Source organism: Tachypleus tridentatus, chromosome 2, assembly GCF_004210375.1.
Source record: "Tachypleus tridentatus isolate NWPU-2018 chromosome 2, ASM421037v1, whole genome shotgun sequence".
NCBI lineage: Eukaryota > Metazoa > Arthropoda > Merostomata > Xiphosura > Limulidae > Tachypleus > Tachypleus tridentatus.
In genome coordinates this window covers 123,471,934-123,492,046 of record NC_134826.1, presented here as the reverse complement: position 1 = coordinate 123,492,046, position 20,113 = coordinate 123,471,934, and the positions used below count along the sequence as shown (strand labels likewise).

Below are 20,113 nucleotides of genomic sequence, written 5' to 3'. Positions count from 1 at the left end.
AATTTCGAAAGTCTGACTTGGTTGAATATAATGGTCTGCCTATTTCAAGTGGTCCTCAAACTATACATTTGTTTGGAAAGAGTACCACAATCTGTTACCAATACCAGCTTTTATCCACATGATTTTTTTTCCATGGTTTTTGAAGAAAATGAAATGGTTTAAAGTTTGTGATTCACTTCAGAAAGTCAATGCTGAGATAAGATTTTTATGCCATTATATATAGATTATATTGAACAGTCATTTATTTGCATTTCAAATCACATGAATGAACATCAAATTCTCAAGTTACATAACAAACAGAGTAGTTGCTATTATTTTTATAATAATTTTGCTTTCTTGTCATTACTACAATATTACAAATTATAATTATCCTTCAATAATTTTGTGCTGTGCACTTGATAACCACTGGGTGTTAACATTTTACTTCTCCTTCCTTCAGAGACAAATGCAGTAGGTATGTTGGAAATACCTTTACACATGGAGTATGTACATAAATAGAAACAAACAGTTAAATACATATGGATAATCATACATAATGGTTACTTTTATAATGATATACAGATACAATCATGAAATAAAATTAAAGTTATGTACCTAAGTTACATAAAACTTGAGATATTCTGGTTTTCAGTCTATTATCAACTTAATATTTTCTGCAAAAAAACAACAAACAAGATAATATCTGTATCAAATAAATACTTTACTGGCAGATTACGGGTCAAAGAAAATCTAGGTCGAGTTATAATTTACATGCATTAGAATACACATATGCTTTTACATGTGTGTGGCTCACCATGAATAAGTCAGTCACTCTCTTCAAAATACTTAACTAACGCTTAAAACAAATTTATGAATAGATCCATTTGTTTCGTGTGGCTTCTACTAACTAACCTTAAATGATCTTCCGATGTGTCAAATACTTGAAATGAATATATGAATAAAAAAAAAGAAAATCAATCAAGACCAACATGCTAACACTGGCTGCAGCATCAGAATCTTTCTACGGTGGTATACTGCTGTGCACGAGAGCCGACAAAGAAAGGGCCGCCGTATCTCTTCGTTTTCAACCGAGCATTCAAGTGAATATTGACGTGGGCAACAAAGTTTAAAGAGTGCATCTCCTTCGGCACCCACCAAGCTACGTGAAGGATCTGAACAGTGGGGAAACTGATATTTTGAGTTGTATTTATTTTTAAGTATGTTTATATACTCCTAGATATAGAACATCTCAAATATACCGTAAATACTAATGAAAAACAAAGGGCAGTAAAAAATTTATAATGTGGAAAACAAACATCGCAAGCAGTAAGAAGATTCCATGTTTTAAAAACCTTAGTACCAAATGTACCCTCTTTTCACATGAACACAAAACAGCGATCACTTGTTACAAGCTAGAAAACAATAAATGATGAAAATTATAAACCTTATATCTTATTAAATCCTTAAAAAGTTTACAAGGAAAGATTCTGAGAAGAAAAATAAAAGTCTGTGCAATGTTAAAACACATATCTTCAGAAACAGGAAAAAATGACACCATATGTTGTTAAGAACAAAACTACATAATATGCCATCTGTGATCTTTTCCTTCTCTATCGCAGATACTGAAATTCGATTTTTAGAATTATAAGCCTTACGGATCACTGCTGAACTATCGCTGGCAGAATAACGAACAAAATAGCATAAGCAGGCACAGCTGAAAATTCCACTTAAATGTTCGTGTTATGTTGCTGAATAAATTATATTGTGGTTATTATCGAAATATATTTTTAAAAATATTATCCACAGTTTTAAGATTAACAAAAGAATAATTTTAATTAATTTATGATAAAACATACAGCTTTCTACTTCACCCCCTTTTATCCTATATGTTGCTAATTTTCATCTTTCATCAAATTTGTCCTGAGGTAATTTTAATACGGTTAAAAGAATCAACAAGAACTCACGATAGAAAACAAATAATTTTAAATCGTAAAACAAAGAACCTGCTAATCCGAATGCCTTCCTTCCTCATTGGTAAACTGGGAAGAAGGAAAGTTTACCTTCCAAATTTTTTTTTTTTCGTTTTAAAATCTGGCTTTTCAGTTATGATTTAAAACACGCGAGTTTTGCCTTCCTTGCACTATCCAACTTTAACATTTATTATAAGGAATGTGTGTTGTTGTTTTGTTCTTTTGCCACTAATCCTCTGATCCCAGTGTAAGTACGCTTCTAGAAAAACATCCAGTACAGCAAGCTACACCGTTTTTGTCGTGTTTTCTAGGCCCGGCATGGGCAGGTGGTTGGAGCTTTCGACTCTCAAGTTTGAATCTCCATCACACCAAAACATGCTCGCCCTTTCAGCCTTACACTGCTAAATTAGGGACGGCTAACACAGATAACTTCGTGTAGCTTTGCGCCAAATTCAAAAACAAACAAATTTGTTTTATATTCGACGCTGCCACACGTTATAATCTTTTCCACCAAACGTGAAACTGCCTGCCCTCAAGCTGAGCTTTAACTTTTTATTCAGTCATTATATAGATAGCTACTTCCATTTATTTTACACAGGTATTGTGCTCTGTAGTATGGTAAAAATGTATTATTTTAATTATTCGCCCATTATATGTTGGCTTGGTTTATAAAACAATAATACAAACATTCACTTTCGTTTGACTTCGTTCTTTAGTGTACAGTTTATGAGCAAGAAAAAACGAATAGACTACTAAAATGTTTAGTTAATCAAAAGTTCACCTCAGTTTCCACAAAAATAAATATTTTACACCAATTCTATAATAATAGTTTAAAGCAAGATGTATTCAAATTTTAATCGCGTTTATCATAACAGCGAGAGAGATACAATTGAAACAAAAATATACTTACATGGTCCCAAGAATTAATAAAAAAATTGGTTTGTTTTCAATTTTGCGCAAAGCTACACGAGAGTTATCTGTGCTAGCCGTCCTTAATTTAGCAGTGTAAGACTAGAGGGAAGGCAACTAGTCATCACCGCCCACCGCCAACTCTTAGGCTACTCTTTTACCAACGAATAGTGGGATTGACTATCAAATCATCACGCCCCCACGGCTGAAAGGGCGAGCATGTTTGATGTGACGGGGATTCGAACTCGCGACCTTTGGATTGCGGGTCGAGTACCTTAACCACCTGGCCATGCTGAGCCTTAATAAAAAGAAGAGAATTCGTTCACCTTATTTATTAACTTATATTAAATGTTTGTTATCGTTGTGGTTATCAAGAGACAGTAATCAAACATCAATATGTGATAACGCGGCTAACAAGTTATTAATACAATAAGTTAAATCTAATTGTAACCATTACTGGACATGAACAAACACTAACAGTTTTTATAAATCCCTGAAATATTTTCTGGACACCACTCGTAAACTATGGTTTCATTATTTTCCCGTGTCGTGAAAACGGAAACAGGTTTGTCAGTAGTTCACTCTAATAATTGATGTACTGTTCATTGCCTTATGATAATTAATATCACATATAAAAAATAACTTGTAGACAAAAACCAATAGGGCAACGTTATCAGTATTTTTTACATTTGTTTGTTTAGAATTAACCACAAAGCTACACAATGGGCTATCTGTGCTCTACCCACCACGGCTATCGAAACCCGGTTTTTAGTGTACAAGTCCGCAGACATACCACTGTGCCACTGATGGGGGGGCTGTGTTTTTACATAAAAACAAAAACAAAGTCAACAGTTGTAATCAAAAAATGTACAAATACTTTTCAGTAATTAACTAAATAGATTTAACACTCAACATTGTAGTACCGATATAATCTAAATGTTGGCTAACGTGAAGTGTTAATCAGACTTTTGGTATTATAAACAGATCTTTTGAATATTTTATCAAACAATATTGCAATTGTCGGTGCTCACTGCAACTCAATGGAACGCCAAGTGCAGTACCGCTTCTGAAAGGAAACATGACCCAAGTTCCGTTGTTTATTTTTAGGCAACTGTCCAGTTTCTGGTAAAGGAAAGTATCTGCACTTCTCTAAACGGAACTTCAACAGTAATCCCATTACAAATTCTGTTCAAAAGTTATCTGCAATTATAGACTTCCTATGTATTATCAAAGTAAACTATAGGTAAACCTTTATACTGGCTAAGTGATGTAAAAATACTTAATGAAATACTGGGCTGAATCACTAAGGAAAAAAAAACCGTCATTAACGCAAGGAATTGTCTCAATTTCTTGTTAGCTTAATACACAAATAACGGACTCACTTAAAGCTCCTATGTACAATATGCAAGAGCGTTTTGAAATGTTTCTGTGCTAACGGCCGAAAATGACGTAACAACGGTATTCAACTAGAGATCCAATGCACTCCAGTCAACAGAAGTTTTATTTTTGGTATAGAGGATTGTCGTCATTGATCAGTAAACTACCTTTCTAAATTACTTACATTATAACTTAGTTAACTTACATTTAACCAGCAGTTATAAATAAAGCACCTTGTAAAACTCACACTTTGTTTCGTAAGCGGTTAACGATAACAAGTTCTCGCAAACAACAAAATAACAATAATTCTTAGTTTTCATTTCAATACAAACACAATTTTGTACCTGTACCAGCTAAATCAACAATTACGAGGTAACCTGGTGGTCTGTATAAAGCTCAATACTTTGTACCCATATTTCAATCACGCTGGAGCTAAACGAATTCTATGGAAACGATTCTAAAATTACAAAGAAAAAGAAACGTCATTATCCTCGAAATGATAGTTGATTTTTCACTTTATCACGCTTACGTATATAGCATGAAACTAGTATTCTTAATAACAAATAGTATTTTGTCATAAAATACCTACATAATATTACACGCATCGCACATTTTCTGTTAAACTTTCTTGCATAACAAGTTTAAGATGTGTTCTTAAACTTACCACAACATATAGCCATTTGTTTAATTTGTAACAAGTATCGTGTTTCTTCATTACTTACTACAATATTTAGATCTTTACATGTATTCACCTTACATAATAAATCATGAGTTTAAATGAACAGTTAAAAGTATATAGCACGCTCTTATTTGAAGTGAAATATTATCTTTAAACCTTGTTTAGATAAGCAATTCAAGGCCTCATTATTTACGCCGAAAAGGCGTATATGGTCATCTTTTCTTTTTTACCTTTTGTTTCTTAAAAGGTCAACTGAGAAAAGGGAAAATGGGGCAACAAAACAAGCTTATTTATCTTAGATGGCGCTGTGTATCCGTTACGCTGAGGTCATGCATCACCGAACTGGTTCAGACCGAGGTATAAGTTTGGCTAGCAAAGTTAGCCTACTAAATTTGTTTGATGACAAAGGTCGGGCGTGGGCGTCACAAACGTGCAGATTCGAACTAGTACAGGGTTTGTAACTTTTACGTACAAACACACAAACCTGTGTACATTGCATACACGGTAATTACATCTCTAACGGTATTCATCACAGAAAGAATGCGTCTTGTTGGAAGTTGCAATGGTTTCTCAGTTTTTAAAGTACGTCATCTAACGGTTATCAAATGTTAACACTTATAAGCAGCCTAGTTATCTGTAAGGGTTAAAAAAGACGCATAATGATTAAGTATTGTTAGCCACTATGTATTCAGTAGTCATAAGTTTTTTCTTCCACAGTTTATAAATAGTCACAAAATTGATGACGTCCAAATCCTGGCATTCAGAAGCAGTCAACTACGTATTTTCCCATTGTCTAGATAGATTTAAGAAAAATCTGGTTTCTACAAGTCTCAAATCAGATAGTTTCATATTTTAGGAAAAGCGTGTTAACAAAAAGAATGTTATATAATTTATTATAATAACATGTTTTATTCTGCATTTTAAATAGTTTAGATATAATAATATGCTACAATACTTATTTTAAATAGTTTCGGTGGTACTGTTTTCTTAACTACATATATTCCACAAGCCTTTACATCGTTAGTTACGAACGTACGCAGAATTAGTCGTCAGGAAGGCTTAACTGGCCTGTATTTGACTAAGGTAAAACTTTGCAGAAGTGTAGTGGCAGATATGTGGTATTTTCAATCACACCCAAATTCTCAAGGTGTGTAAACCTCGATATTTAACACGTTTCTTGTGTAAATTGTTTCTGATATAGTTAGAGAAAATAAAATGTTATATTTTATCGGATTTATTTAATAAGTAAACGGCTGTAGTTTAAGGCATTTATATTATCACATTTTATTGTGGGTAAATATCAGGATGTTGTCTGCACACTAAATTATATCAATTCGAAACAAAGCTTCGTGTAACTTGCTCAGTACACGAGTTGATTAATTTACAGTTTTGTCACCAACTGCACCAGTTTGGTTAAGTATAACCCCAATCCTGACTAGCTGCATAAAGTTCATTCTGACCATTTTGTGGTAGAAGGAAAGAGTGTAAACTCTGGTGACAGTGGTAACCACGAAAGGAAAGTAATATATATATATATTCCGGTAATTCAAGTAAGTAAACAAAGAACGGAATCAAAATAAACATTTAGTCATTTAAAGCAATGCACATAGATATCAAAAGTCTGTGTTGAAATCTGATGATACATATATATAGTTTGTATTGTTCAGCTACTTAGTAACAAGAATAGAAATTCACATCCTCAGATAAGTCATTTGTATTATATTATATTTAAATCGCGAAGAAACTGGAAATACGGGTATGAAAAAAATAAAATTTGTCATAATATATTTGCTTCCTCGATTTTTACAAAAATATAAACAAAACCCATTAAACTGTGCGATTTTACCGAGAACACAATCTAGAGGAGATTACATATATTGTTTATTTACTTGTTTGTTTTGAATTTCACGCAAAGCTGCTCAAGGGCTATCTGCGCTAGCTATCTCTAATTTAGCAGTGTAAGATTAAATGTAAGGCATCTAGTCATCGTCACCCACCGCCAACTCTTGGGCTACTCTTTTACCAACCAACAAATAGTGGGGCTGACCATAACACTATAACGCCTACACGGCTGAAAGGGCGAGCATGTTTGGTGCGACGGGGATTCGAACCCGTGACCCTCGGATTACCAGTCGAACGCCTTAACCCACCTGGCCATGCCGGGCATTACATATATTGAACTAGGGCTAACGAAAGTGTAGAACATTAAATATTACTAAATTATTTATTTTGTAAAGATTATTTTATAGCAGAGGTTCTCTATTTTTCCTGTCTGGGCACCATTTTGGAAGGTTACCAAAAACCAACAGAAAATAAAAATTAAAATGGAAGAGGCTAATACATAGCGCAGTTCTACACAGAGTTTATTTTTATATTATTCCGTAACTTTAAAACACTCAAACCCAAAGCATGTTGATTACTATTAGGAAGGGACGGTCGCGATTTATAAGTTGACGTGCTCGGACTGTTGAAGAAAAAAAAGAAAACTCATTTTTCCGTACTTTGGGGCTAAGAATTGCTGTAAGAATCGTAGTTGAATTCAAATCCTCTATTCCGTCAGATAAGAGTAGACCAAGAGATGGCGGTGGGGATTACTGGCTAGTTGTCTTCTCTTTAGTCTTCCAATTGAAAATCAGAAACGGTAATGTAACTTTGCGTAGAAAATTGAAACGAAATAAAAATGAGGAGTACTAAAGCAAACCGGTCAGCGAAGAGTCTGCATAGACGAAACAAAGCTCTTTAAATATACTAATATTTATAAATCGCTCTTAACAGATTTTTGTATCTTTTCAGCGCCTTCGCGACCATGTTGGTTTCTCCCGAGATCCCTTGTGGCGTGTGACCCGCAGTTTAGAACAGCTTTCTGTCAGTTATCTTAACCTCTAGCCATTACCACATCTTTACAACAAACAATTAAAAATCACGTCACCTTCAATTATATGTTAACTTCATATCCTACGAACACGAGTTGTACATACATATACCTGACTGTACTTGAATTAGATGTACACAAGTACTCTAATTTCGATCTCAGTTACTTGTACAGGATGACCCGTAAGTCCCTACCCATCCATATATCTTATGTATCCAGTGTATCTGTATGGTATCACCAGTATTCTTGCGCTCATGTACCCACGTACTTGTCAAGATATTGCTCTTCAAGTGTAAACGTGCTTATATCGGCCATATTTCTCTGAAAAAAAAAGAAACAAATTTATAATACATGCGTAATTGAATATAACATAATAACGTATGGATAGGTAAGGACTTACGGGCCACCCTGTACGCGTTTAGCCTAATACCAGCGGAGTACAAATTCAATTTACTACAAAACAACCTGCGCCTCGCTCAGTGTGGTATGTAGATTTTTATTGCAGCTTAGTACATAAACAATATATTTCCTTGTATTTGAAACAGCATACAGGTTAAGCAGTAAAAATTTGAAATACTAGTAAAAATAACCCATAAATTTCTGAATAACTGCATCACATGCATATACGCGCAGACTTCTTCATAGGTCACAATACCAAGTACAATATTCTACAAATGTTGACAAGGAAGAAAAAACAAACAAATATATGCATCAAAACGAATATTTACTCGAATATTTACACTACAGTGCTGTTTATATTTGTGAATGGATATCCCAATTGATAGTACTTCTACTTTGAACTTTGGTCCAATAATAGATTTGATGCGAGTTTTATTAATAGCTAATTCTTTCTAATTGCTCAATAAATTTTAAAATGTCAAACATCACCGACTATAATACTATATTTTTGGTCCACCCTTTACCAGTTACACAGTTATAAAGTGTTCCATAAGAAAAGCATGACTAGTGGAGCTTCCTGTCTTATTTCTGACATTAAACGTCTCCCTTACGATGGTCATGCATTTTGTTAGTCATGTAATTGATTACATACATGTATTGTATTTGATAAATGAAACATAATTTAAAACAGGGAAATTTAGTTACATAAACCTTTCATTTAATTTAAATATTTACCAAATTACAAAAACGTACAGAAAGTAAAAATGGGCAGAACGATGGCCTTACCTACTTTGCAGTTGCAACCTATCAAAAACCAAGTGCTGTAATTCGTAATGACAAGAGTTGTAATGTTATATTCATTCATTCCTACGTTGTTTCTTTAACTTTTGATGCTCCCATTCCTACTTTCTAATTCTTTTTTTATACATGTTAAAAATAATATCCTCTAATACAGTCAGGGTTTTATGTATATGGATTTGGGATTCTTCCATAGTAGGTGTCTGTGACTTGTTGGCGATAAATGCCAACAATAAACAGACAGATAACATTCTATTTGTTTTTAAATAATATATTTAAAACAAGTCAAAGGCATACACAAAAATTCTTTCCACTATAGGATATAGTTTTATCTAAAACTCTAAATAATTATATTTTCTTGTTATATGTCCACCCAAGTGAGTTCAAATACTTCAGAACATCATTTGACAAGATAAGTTATTCTCCTAATCTCTACCGAACTGTTATGACCCGTTATGACTAATCAATAACGCGAAGGCTACACCTACACGTTTTTTAACTTTTTTATATTTTTTTTTTGCGTTCGTTTGATCGCCTATATTTACAGTTTATTCCTATGAGGCCTTGAATTTTCTATAAACTATGCGACGCTATACTGAAACAATGCTCATTTAAGGTAACAAATAAAATACTGAAAATTTGAGTAACGTGACGTCAACAATATTATTAAAGCCTAATACAGTAATCTAACTGCATGCGACAGAGTTACGTAAGGAAACTAAAACTTTTAGAGCATTTACTTTAGCACTCTTGTTAAGAAAACTAAAAGTCATTAAATATCAGATCACTAAATGAACTAAATAATAACACATAGACTGTGTATCCAATAAATACCATAAAGAAAGTAGACGAATCTTTATATTTCTGATCAGAATGAAGATAATTTCAACTACACAATGTTTTTAACTGTCGCAACTGAAATAGCCCTACATTTATCCCTACGTGTACGGGTGAGGGTCAAAGTGCATAAGCCACAACCGTTTGCAGTATAATTCAATATGGTATTATGTATTTAATGTCAGAATTACCAACTATTCATTTTACTCTACAATGTTGATGTAGCAGCAAGTCGTGGTAAAAAAAAGAGCAAATAACAGATATAATAATTAGTCGGATTGTTACACTTCCACAAGTTATCAATTTTCGCAAACAATGTTAAAATGTAGTTCTGATACGTTACGTTCTAACGAAACTTTTATCGACATTACTTGGTTATTTGCATATTCTAAATCGTTTTCATATAACGTATTCAACATTCTACATGTCTGTGAGATTTAAAATAACAAAATTTTTTTTTTTTTTCGAAATCATATGGTTCGGTTCGTTTTATAAACCACTCTCATTAGATAGTATTATAACACATGAATAAGTTACATCTATCTCTGTTGATCTGCACATCTATCTATATATAAAACGTGTGTTTCAGAAGTCCGCTGACAGAAAAATAATTCAGGAATGTAAAGGTGCAGAAAACTAATAATTAATGGTACAGAATAAAGCACTGTGGGCCTCTTTTACTTGAAGTATTTTCCTATTAATTAATGGATTTGAAACGTCTCGTAAATGTAAAAATAGAAACGGCACGGGAAAACAAGGTGTTTCTTTGACCTTGAAGATTTTTTATTCGGCCGTTTACCAAGAAAAGTGCACAGAATAATGTTAGATAACATTCGTTGCGTAACGAAACACAAACCAACCAACCTAAATTTAACGACACTAGTTTCCTAATCAATATACAAAAAACGTTTATATCCATGTTCCTATTACAAATCAATTTATTTTGCATATTTAAACTGTGCGTTAAGGCATGCGCTCGCAATCTGAGGGTCGCGGGTTCGCATCCCAAGAGTTGGCGGTGGGTGGTGATGACTAGCTGCCTTCCCTCTAGTCTTACACTGCTAAATTAGGGACGGCTAGCACAGATAGTCCTCGAGTAGCTTTGTGCGAAATTCAACAAAACAAACAATTAACTGAGAGAGCTTAAAAAATGTAGAATATAAGTGCAACATGTTATTTGTATTAGATTTAGTAGGGTAATTATTAAAAAAAGAAATTATATAACTTGTATCAATCTATTCGATAATAAAAATTAATTATTTTTAGTACTCATACACGATTTTTAATTTATATACAATGGTTTTATATAATCAAACTCATCTCCGATGTTACGTAAGAGGTCGTTCTTATCTTGTCATTTTATTATTTCGAAACACGCACACGAAGTCGATTTGTTGATATATAAATAAAATCAAGAAACGCTCCGCACAAAAAATAAGTTATTAAATAATTTAAAGAAAATATTACGCCAAATGCAAAACCATTAAAATGAGCTAATAATAATTCAACAAAAGATTAAATAAAGCTAGTAAATAATTTGTAAGCCTCTCTATTATTCTTGCGATTATAGGATTCAAAGGGTTTCTGAAACTGACTGATGTAATATATGTATATATATATACTCAAGTTACTGAATATATAAAAAATTTTCAGGTCCCTTCAACCTCGAGCATTTAACATTTATTAGTGAGCCTTAAATATGTATAAAACTACAACAAAACTCAAGAACATGATGCCCCAAATGAACATTTTTCTCAGCTTTTACATCTGTCATTTAAATGTATAAAATTTTTCAAAAATTTATACCAGTAATTCAAAAGTAGTTCCGTTATTGAAGACAACAGAACAACAAAAAAAGGAAATAAAAATGTGTTCGTCAGTAAATCACAATTTCTGTATATTCGGACAGTAAATTAGAGTGTTCTAGTAGTTTCTTCTGCAGAGTAAATAGTTTACCAATGTTAAATCTTACAAGAAACTTTTCTGTTAATGATAAACAACTGAATCACAAGTTTGCTGTCTTGGTTCATGTATCTTTCCCTTTTTTTTTTCTTATACAGAAAAAGGAAATAGTACATGATTAAAACATTATTTTTATTTCTTTCTGGATCTATACAGACTTCCAATACGAAAAGTGTATAATAGCACTTCAGCTACACTTTTTCTTTCGTACTTCTCGAACCACTTATTCTATTAGTCTAACAGACGACGATACACGTATCTCATAGTTGACCGAATAGTTTAAAATCTACTGTCACAAACGTTTAGGGACTCCGTGCGTGTAAATAAAGCACGCGTTTTTAAAAGTATCAGCAAACTACAATAGTTTATAGCACTATCAAACACTAATATTTATGACACAATTGAATATAAAATATTTATTCACTATACACTTATTTAAATGAGATATCACATATCATCAAAAATTTTTTTTATTAAAATCGGCCTGGCATGGCCAAGCGTGTTAAGGCGTGCGACTCGTAATCTGAGGGTCGCGGGTTCGCATCCCCGTCGCGCCAAACATGCTCGCCCTTTCAGCCGTAGGGGCGTTATAATGTGACGGTCAATCCCACTATTCGTTGGTAAAAGAGTAGCCCAAGAGTTGGCGGTGGGTGGTGATGACTAGCTGCCTTCCCTCTAGTCTTACACTGCTAAAACAGGAACGGCTAGCACAAATAGCCCTCGAGTAGCTTTGTGCGAAATTCAAAACAAAACAAAAAATTATTAAAATCACAAGTTTCAAGCTGTATTCCATTCAAAAACGAGATATGTAACTTACCTGATTACATTATAAACGCAAGTTAATGGCAGCTTTTTAACGTGTGTCTTATGTATGTATATGTTATTTCAAACCGAGTTAATTTATACAATGGTAACTTCAAAGCGTTTCGTCTCACCACCTCTATATCAAGCCATGTTATCTATTTCATTGTTTAACGAGAGATTATCGCATATCCATGAGATAGCACGGTTTTACAGAATAGGCATTATACACTATCAGATTTAATATATTTAGTATTAGTACTGAAGCATTACCTAACGTAAAATAAAGTTTGAACTGGGCTGAAACGTAGTTTTTTCACCTACATATAATGGCTCGTGTCTTATAATTCACCTTTTTTGTTTCAATCCGATATATTTTGGACAATACATTTTTAATGTACACTACTGTTAGTATACATACACACACGCGCGCGCGTTGTGTGAATATAACATCCTGAAACAGAAAGAAAACTGGAGGATATTGGTAAAAACCCGAGTATTCTGTTACTCTAAGTCAGGGGTGGGCAACTTATTTTTCATAGTGGCCACAACTGTGGATAATGAAAACAACGTTGGCCCCACTATTAAAAAAAAAAAAACAATTGAAAGATGTTAGTTTGATCAAAATAATTGCATTTCAACTAACCTTCAATGAGAAAATTGATATGGGTTTTCATCAAGTTTCGTGAAATTTGGCTTAATATCTATGCTCAATGAGCATTTTAGCTCTGCCTCTAAATTTGTCAGTAAGATGAGGTCTATATGTAGACTTGAGAAAATCTAGCGTAGAAAATGTTAACTCACACACCCATGTGAATTCAAACATTGAAAATAATGTGGAAATTGCTATTTTTAAACTTGGAAGACTCTTATTTATCAGAATAATGGGCCACATCTCTCTGATAGAACATTTTTGTTTCCCTTTTGTGTTCTACACTTTGCAGAGTAAGCATCTCGTCTTCAAATCCACACTTATCCAAAGACAAAAAAGATGTAATTTTCTTATTGAAATTTCCTAAGTCAAACTGAAATGGATCATGCTGAAATTTAAGTATCAATCTCAAGTTTTTAAATTCGAAAAAACGTGATTCAAATTTTTGAAACAGATTTTTGATCCAATTTATATAGAGATCATCTTTAGCATCAGAGAAATCATAGTCACTGTTATTTTCTAGAAAACTATTCAACTTTGCGAAATGTGTCAAATCATTCTTTTGTAATTGTTCCGCAAGAAGGTTTAGCTTTAATTGACATTCGTGAATAGACTGTGATTGCTCGCTTATTATTTTACCTCTTCATTGAAGCTTCGTATTCAAATTATTCAAGTGAGCCATCATGTCACACAGAAAGTGCAAATCACATCGCCATGACAAGTTTCAATTTCAGGGAAATTTTCAATCTTATCTTTTTCCACAAGATATTCTTTTATTTGAGGAAATATGGAAGTAAATCGTTCCAAGACTTTCCCTCTACTTAACCATTTTACAATTGCAAAATCAGTAAGACCATCAAAAGAACAGTCACTGCTTTTCTTCAAAGACTCAACAAACTGTGGATGGATGAGAAAGCTTCCCATTCTAATATAATTCACAATTTTTACAATAATGTCCATCAAATTTTTCAATTTATTATCACTTTTAGACATCTGAGCACATAAATTTTCCTGATGCAAAATACAATGGATAGATGGCAGGGTGGACTTTACATTATTTTCAATTAAATACTGCTTCAAAAGAGAAACAAATCCTAATTTCGCCCCAGTCATGGCGGGAGCACGGTCTGTTGTGACAGAAACCAGTTTTGTTTTGTTTTAAATACAGATTGAATTTTTCGACATTTTAAGAAATTTTTCAAAGATGTTTTTTCGACACGTTCGATCTCGTAATTCACAAAGGCCAAGCATTTCTTCCCTCACTTGAAGGCCTGAAGTTACATATCGAACCCAAAATATCTGTGTAGTGTCACTAACATCTGTTGATTCATCTAGTGCTAAAGAAAAATACAAAGAGTCTTTTAGTTATTCAAGAAACCGATCTTCAATGTCTTTCGTTAATTCTAGCATTCTGCGAACAATTGTTTTTCGACTCAATTGCAAATTATTTACCTTTTGAAAAATATCTTACTTTTAAATCATAATTCTCCAACAGGGTTTCGATGACCACAATCAATATTTCTTTCACTAGTTCAGCATCAGAAAATGATTATTTTTTCAAACTGGAATCCAAGCTACTTTATGCTAGCTAACGTAACTAGTTCTATCGATGACAAAAATCTTTTTAGGCCTCTTTTTTGTTCATGAAGTTGTACTTTCAGACCACTAATTTCATCCATATGGTTTTTGCTATCAACTGGAAATTCTACATCAAATTAGTTATGAAAATTGTTTAAGTGTTGCTTGAGGTTGTATACATTATTATTCCTAAAAACTTCGTTACACAAAAGACACACTGGATTATTATTTGCTTCAATCACTACAGATTTCAACTCCCAACTTTCATTACATTCTTGTTTCACGTTTTTCCAGTCAAGCGCCATTCTCCTTTCGATAGTAATGCCAGACGTTGTTTTGAATTAAGCACAAAGCTACACAATGGGCTATACCGCTGAGCCACTGGGGGGCCGTAATGCCAGAATCAATTAAATTGTCTTTATTTTCTAAATGTTCACCATCATATGAATTCTTTCGTTTTCGAATTATCCACTTATCCATATTATGGGATTAAAAACAAAATATATTTAAACATTTGAAAGTTGCAAAATAAAAATATGTGGCGATACAAATTGGGAGGAGTCTGTGTCAGAGATGAAGCGCGCAACATTAGCGATGACGTGAGGCACTGCAGTTGCTGATTACCAAATTTGTGATAAAAAAATGAATGATGGAAAAAGTTGATTCCTAAACTCGAGCTGGCCACAACTGTGTCATCCACTGACTACATGTGGGCACTGTCCATGGAGTTGCCCACCCCTGTTCTAAATTATTTTGTAATTTGCAAGTTTTAAGATGTTAGTGTTATTTGTATACACTAGCTAGTAAAATTACACATAGTTGATATTTCAAGTTTTTAGTTAATTTCTGGTTTAAGAATTTTACTACAATATTGGGAAACTGTATTATTATAATGCTTGAGAAAATAATTATCTTCCAAGGAACGTATTTCTTTTTACTACCAGTAACCACAAAACACTTTTATACTTACTAAAAATAACATAATTAAAATTACACCTCGTTTCTTTCACATTATACTTTCTCAAGTACCAAAAGTAAAACAAGATTATAAATTACTTCGGCGTCAGACAACAGAGACGTCACAATACTCCAAAATTTAGTATTGTGGCATTACGTCATGTAAAACCACGTGCGTCAGTAGCATGAACAATTGTAAATATAGTCTAAAGAACTTAGTCCGGAAACGAAGAATAATTTAACTCCCACTAAAGAATGTGCGCACGTGGTTGTACGTCACACAACTTATGACATCACTGTGAAGCGATCGAACACTGATTACGACTTATTTTAAACATCGTACGTACATTCGAGATTCTTTTTATTTGTGTGTGTATATTGAGAAAAAACTAGATAACTCTTTTGCTAGTGCAAAATAAAAACTTTACGTATCAGCACTGTGGTGTTTATTTTTGTGAGTTTAGATTTTTGTGTCTATAAGCATTTATTCACAAGAGCCTTTACAGGATTTGTGATAAATTTGGTTGAAATGGCATGTCAAAGGCATAAAATATTAAGAAATAAATTAAACGAAAACTCTTAACAGAAAATAATATTAATAACAGCATAATATATTAAGCCTATTTTGTATATATTTAGATAACCCCTTTTCCCCGAGGATGAGAGTCTAGCTTTCTTCTCTAGGTGTGTGAATTGGCAAGTTCTATAGGTATTTTCGAATTTTACACTAACTGTCTTTTAAAGCACGTGTCACATACAACGTTATTGGAAGAAATTTTTGCGCAGAAGACACTATGTCCAAGAGGTGTCCTTTACGGGCATATGCCAATAAAAGAGAGAAAATGTTTAAACACTTACACAGATGTAATTTTCTACTTTGGGCAGCTAACATTTAAACGGTTCGAAGCTAAGCATTCAGATTCTTTTTTGTCCAAACATGTAACTCACATGTGAAACTTACAAGGCCTGAAGGACGTGTTTACAAAGTTACTTACACCTTATTCTTGTTTCTCTATTCTGTTAAGAAACATTATTTACGGATTGTTTACACACTGTTATTTTAGCAAATATACAAAATAAAGTGTACTCGATTTTTTGGCGTATAACGGCATAGTCTTTTGAAAACAATTTTAAATTTAAACTAATTTTTCCACGAATGATAAAAACATGTCGATAAATAAGTTCGCCGCAAGAATTGGCATGATATTCGAGCAGCAAAACAAAACGTATACATAGCTAAAAACATGACTTACATCTGGGCCTGTTCAGCTTTCTACCTTCCCCAAGGCAACACAGAATGAAAGTACACAGGAGCCTTCACGACCCTATGTCAAGGAGACACCACGTACGAGTATATTCACACACGTGCATAAACGTCAGAACGCAAATACTCTACTTTATAACTAACACAAACCTGACTGGGCCAAGTGTGCTAACGTCATTCACAGAGGTGCTAACGTTGTTGTCTAGTGTCTCCTGATGGAACAAAAATATCACAGATATTCAATTGCCATATTTTGAAACACGTTATGTAGTTAACTTTTTCGGTTCAATAAGCATCTGTTATCAACAGGCACGAAGGCCTTTTCCAGATGGTTACTGCTTTCCAAGCACAGCCTAAATACTTGAAAAAAACAACAACCTAGTCTCTGTTTTAACCAATTTACATGCATTTTATTTTGTTACATGAACAAATTGCAACAGATCATAACGTAGTGGATAGAGTTACAGGTTAAAACACAGTTACTCTATCATGGAAAACTGAAAGTAGTGAGGTACAACATAGCCGCGAAGTTACGTGATACTGGACAGCTGGTAAAGTAATACGCTATGGCCAATGAATATTAAAGAAATGGGGAAAAAGGTTTATCAAACAAATAACCTCAACGCTTATAGAAATTATTTCGCATGGTTATCTTTCTATACTGATATTATTGGGATTACGGACGAAAATATCATTGCCAGCGAGAGTATCTAAGTGATTAATGCGTTCTAATCTTTATAAGTAAGAAAATACTAACAGAATACCTAATTAGTTATACTCAGTACTGGGTTGATTTTTTTTTAAATCTAAATAGGTGGCTTAATGTAATCGGAAGTTGATATTACTTTCCTATAAGGCAACTACGTGAAAAGAGCGTTACTGTGTAGGGGCAAATTACATTAAAAAAATTAAATTTGCATTTTACTGATAGTGAACAATTAATGGAAAAAACTTAAATATTAGGAACATTATTACTTCTGGATTTCGCTTAGAAAAACATTGCTCATTTAATCAACACTAGATACAGTTGTGGACTGAGTTCAACTACTTGTGCACTACATTGAATAAAGAGTTATGACTCAGTGAGCAAGATACTGTGATGTAAAAAAGTAATGGATTAAGATATGACTAAGTCAATACCAATAGATTAAATAAAGGTTTAGGTACTGGATTATGGAATAGGTAGTGGCTTAAACTTGGTAGTTATAGTTGATAATTAAAAACTGTAAAACAAATTTTGGGCACTTGATCAACACGCTTCTGTTTGACCAAAATGCAATTACAGTTACTGCCAAAATGTAAAAAGTACACTGTTCGATATTGATGTTATTGTATACATGTATGGAGTAGTTACTGGGTAAATAAATGCCCAAATGGAAAGAGAGAGTAGCGTATTGAACAAACATGTACCAGTTGCTATCTTGGTTTGTATAATGAGTCTCAAAACACTCATACATATCTGGTTTGAAGTAAAGGGTGTGCTTTTTGATATAATTTTTTATTCGAAACAGATCAACACTTTGTTCAGACAATATCCTGTACTTTGTGTAGTCATGCCTCGTCATGTACCTGAAGTTATAGGGCGTCAAATTATTTGTTTGTCCAGAAATGGTATGAAGCAAACGCACATTGCCAGAATAGTAGGGTAATTCCAATGTAATATATCCAGAATCCTGAAATGTCATCGAACAACAGGAAGCTTTGTCACAAAAAAATCTACTCGTATACGCCGAAAAACTACTGCCCGAGATGACCGTGTTTTGATCAGGTTAATACGCCAAGGTCGAAATAACTCTTGCAACACCCAACAAGGGAATGGCATGAACACATTTATTCCAGGGTATTCAGAAGAACAGTAAACAGGACACTAACCAAACAAAATGTTACTTGGGCAAGATAGCATGCCAACTTATAGTTAAGACATTAGCGACGTGTCATCTTTTATGAGAAATCATAAAATCGGAATGTTTCCGGCTTATTAAAGCTGATGATGGGATCCCGTCTTCGTCGTTTACGTGAAAAACAGATGAGAGAAGACTGTCTTTCCCACAGAAAATACACGGGAGATGGTGCAATAAATATTTGGTCAGTTGTTCATCATGGTAGAAAAAACTGCCCTTCATATCCCCCAGAGAAACGACAAAGGCGCTTTCTACAGGCATCACATTGAGATGATATTTCTATCATATGCTAGAGCAAGGTTTGACAATAAATCTATGTTCCAGATGACAATGTCTCTACCCGTAGTGCACATAATGCACAGGATTATCTCGATCAGGAGGACAAGACTGTCATGATCAGAGAAGTCTCCAGATTGCAATCCCACTGAGAACTGTTGGGCAAAACCAGCTAAACGTTGTTACCTACAACCATTAGATAGCTACTGTAGTTGAACTGCAGCGTCATTAACGATAAGTTAGGATGAAATCACGGTGGATTACATCAATAACCTCACAGACAGCATGTTACGTCTATTAGAGTACGAAGAGGGCCAACCACGTACTGAACCTTTAACATGAACTGATATACAAAATTACAAACGCTATTTATCACAATTTTTTAATATTTTGTCAGTGTATATACATATGTATCTTTTGTTAAGGTTTTATTCTAATAAATTAAATGCTGAATTACACATCTTTCTACAGATGTCTGACAAAATTGTTTGCTGTTTTAATGAAAAGCCTCTTACACTCAACATATTTTACTATGTCATCCTACGGAGTGCAATGTTACACCACTACCAAGCTAACGATTTAAATATTGAAGGACTTTACGTCATTTGCTTACAATATTTCCATCAGGTCCATCATCGTCATTCAATATTTTAAATTTACTTTTTCATATATTTAATTATTACAGTAAATTTACGTTTATTCAAAATAACGGCATTTTTGGTTGTGCTAAAACAAGTTTTTCCCATTGAATTCTGTGTTTATTTTATTAATATGTTCTGATAAAGATGAAATATTATTACTATTAAAATTTCTTTTGTGTTCATTCATTCCGAATTTTACATTTATTCTGATTTGTCCTATTTAAGCGTCTTCATATTCACATGATATTTTATTTATATCAA

General features: G+C 33.4%; 1 protein-coding gene across 9 annotated transcripts in view; it reads right to left on the bottom strand.

The window, feature by feature from the left end:
• LOC143245000 (uncharacterized) overlaps positions 1-20,113 on the bottom strand; it is a 98,942-nt gene that overhangs the window by 46,497 nt on the left and 32,332 nt on the right. For 3 of the 9 annotated variants that reach the window (XM_076490706.1, XM_076490713.1, XM_076490714.1), the window contains exon 2: positions 7,893-8,107. The exons of 1 other annotated variant lie outside the window; for it this stretch is intronic. The gene's annotated coding sequence lies outside the window, so the exon portion shown is untranslated. Of the gene's footprint in view, positions 1-891; positions 4,506-4,579; positions 4,693-7,892; positions 8,108-17,023; positions 17,154-20,113 lie in introns of those variants that run through there. 5 more of the 9 variants (XM_076490709.1, XM_076490708.1, XM_076490707.1 and 2 more) reach the window with 5 other exon arrangements.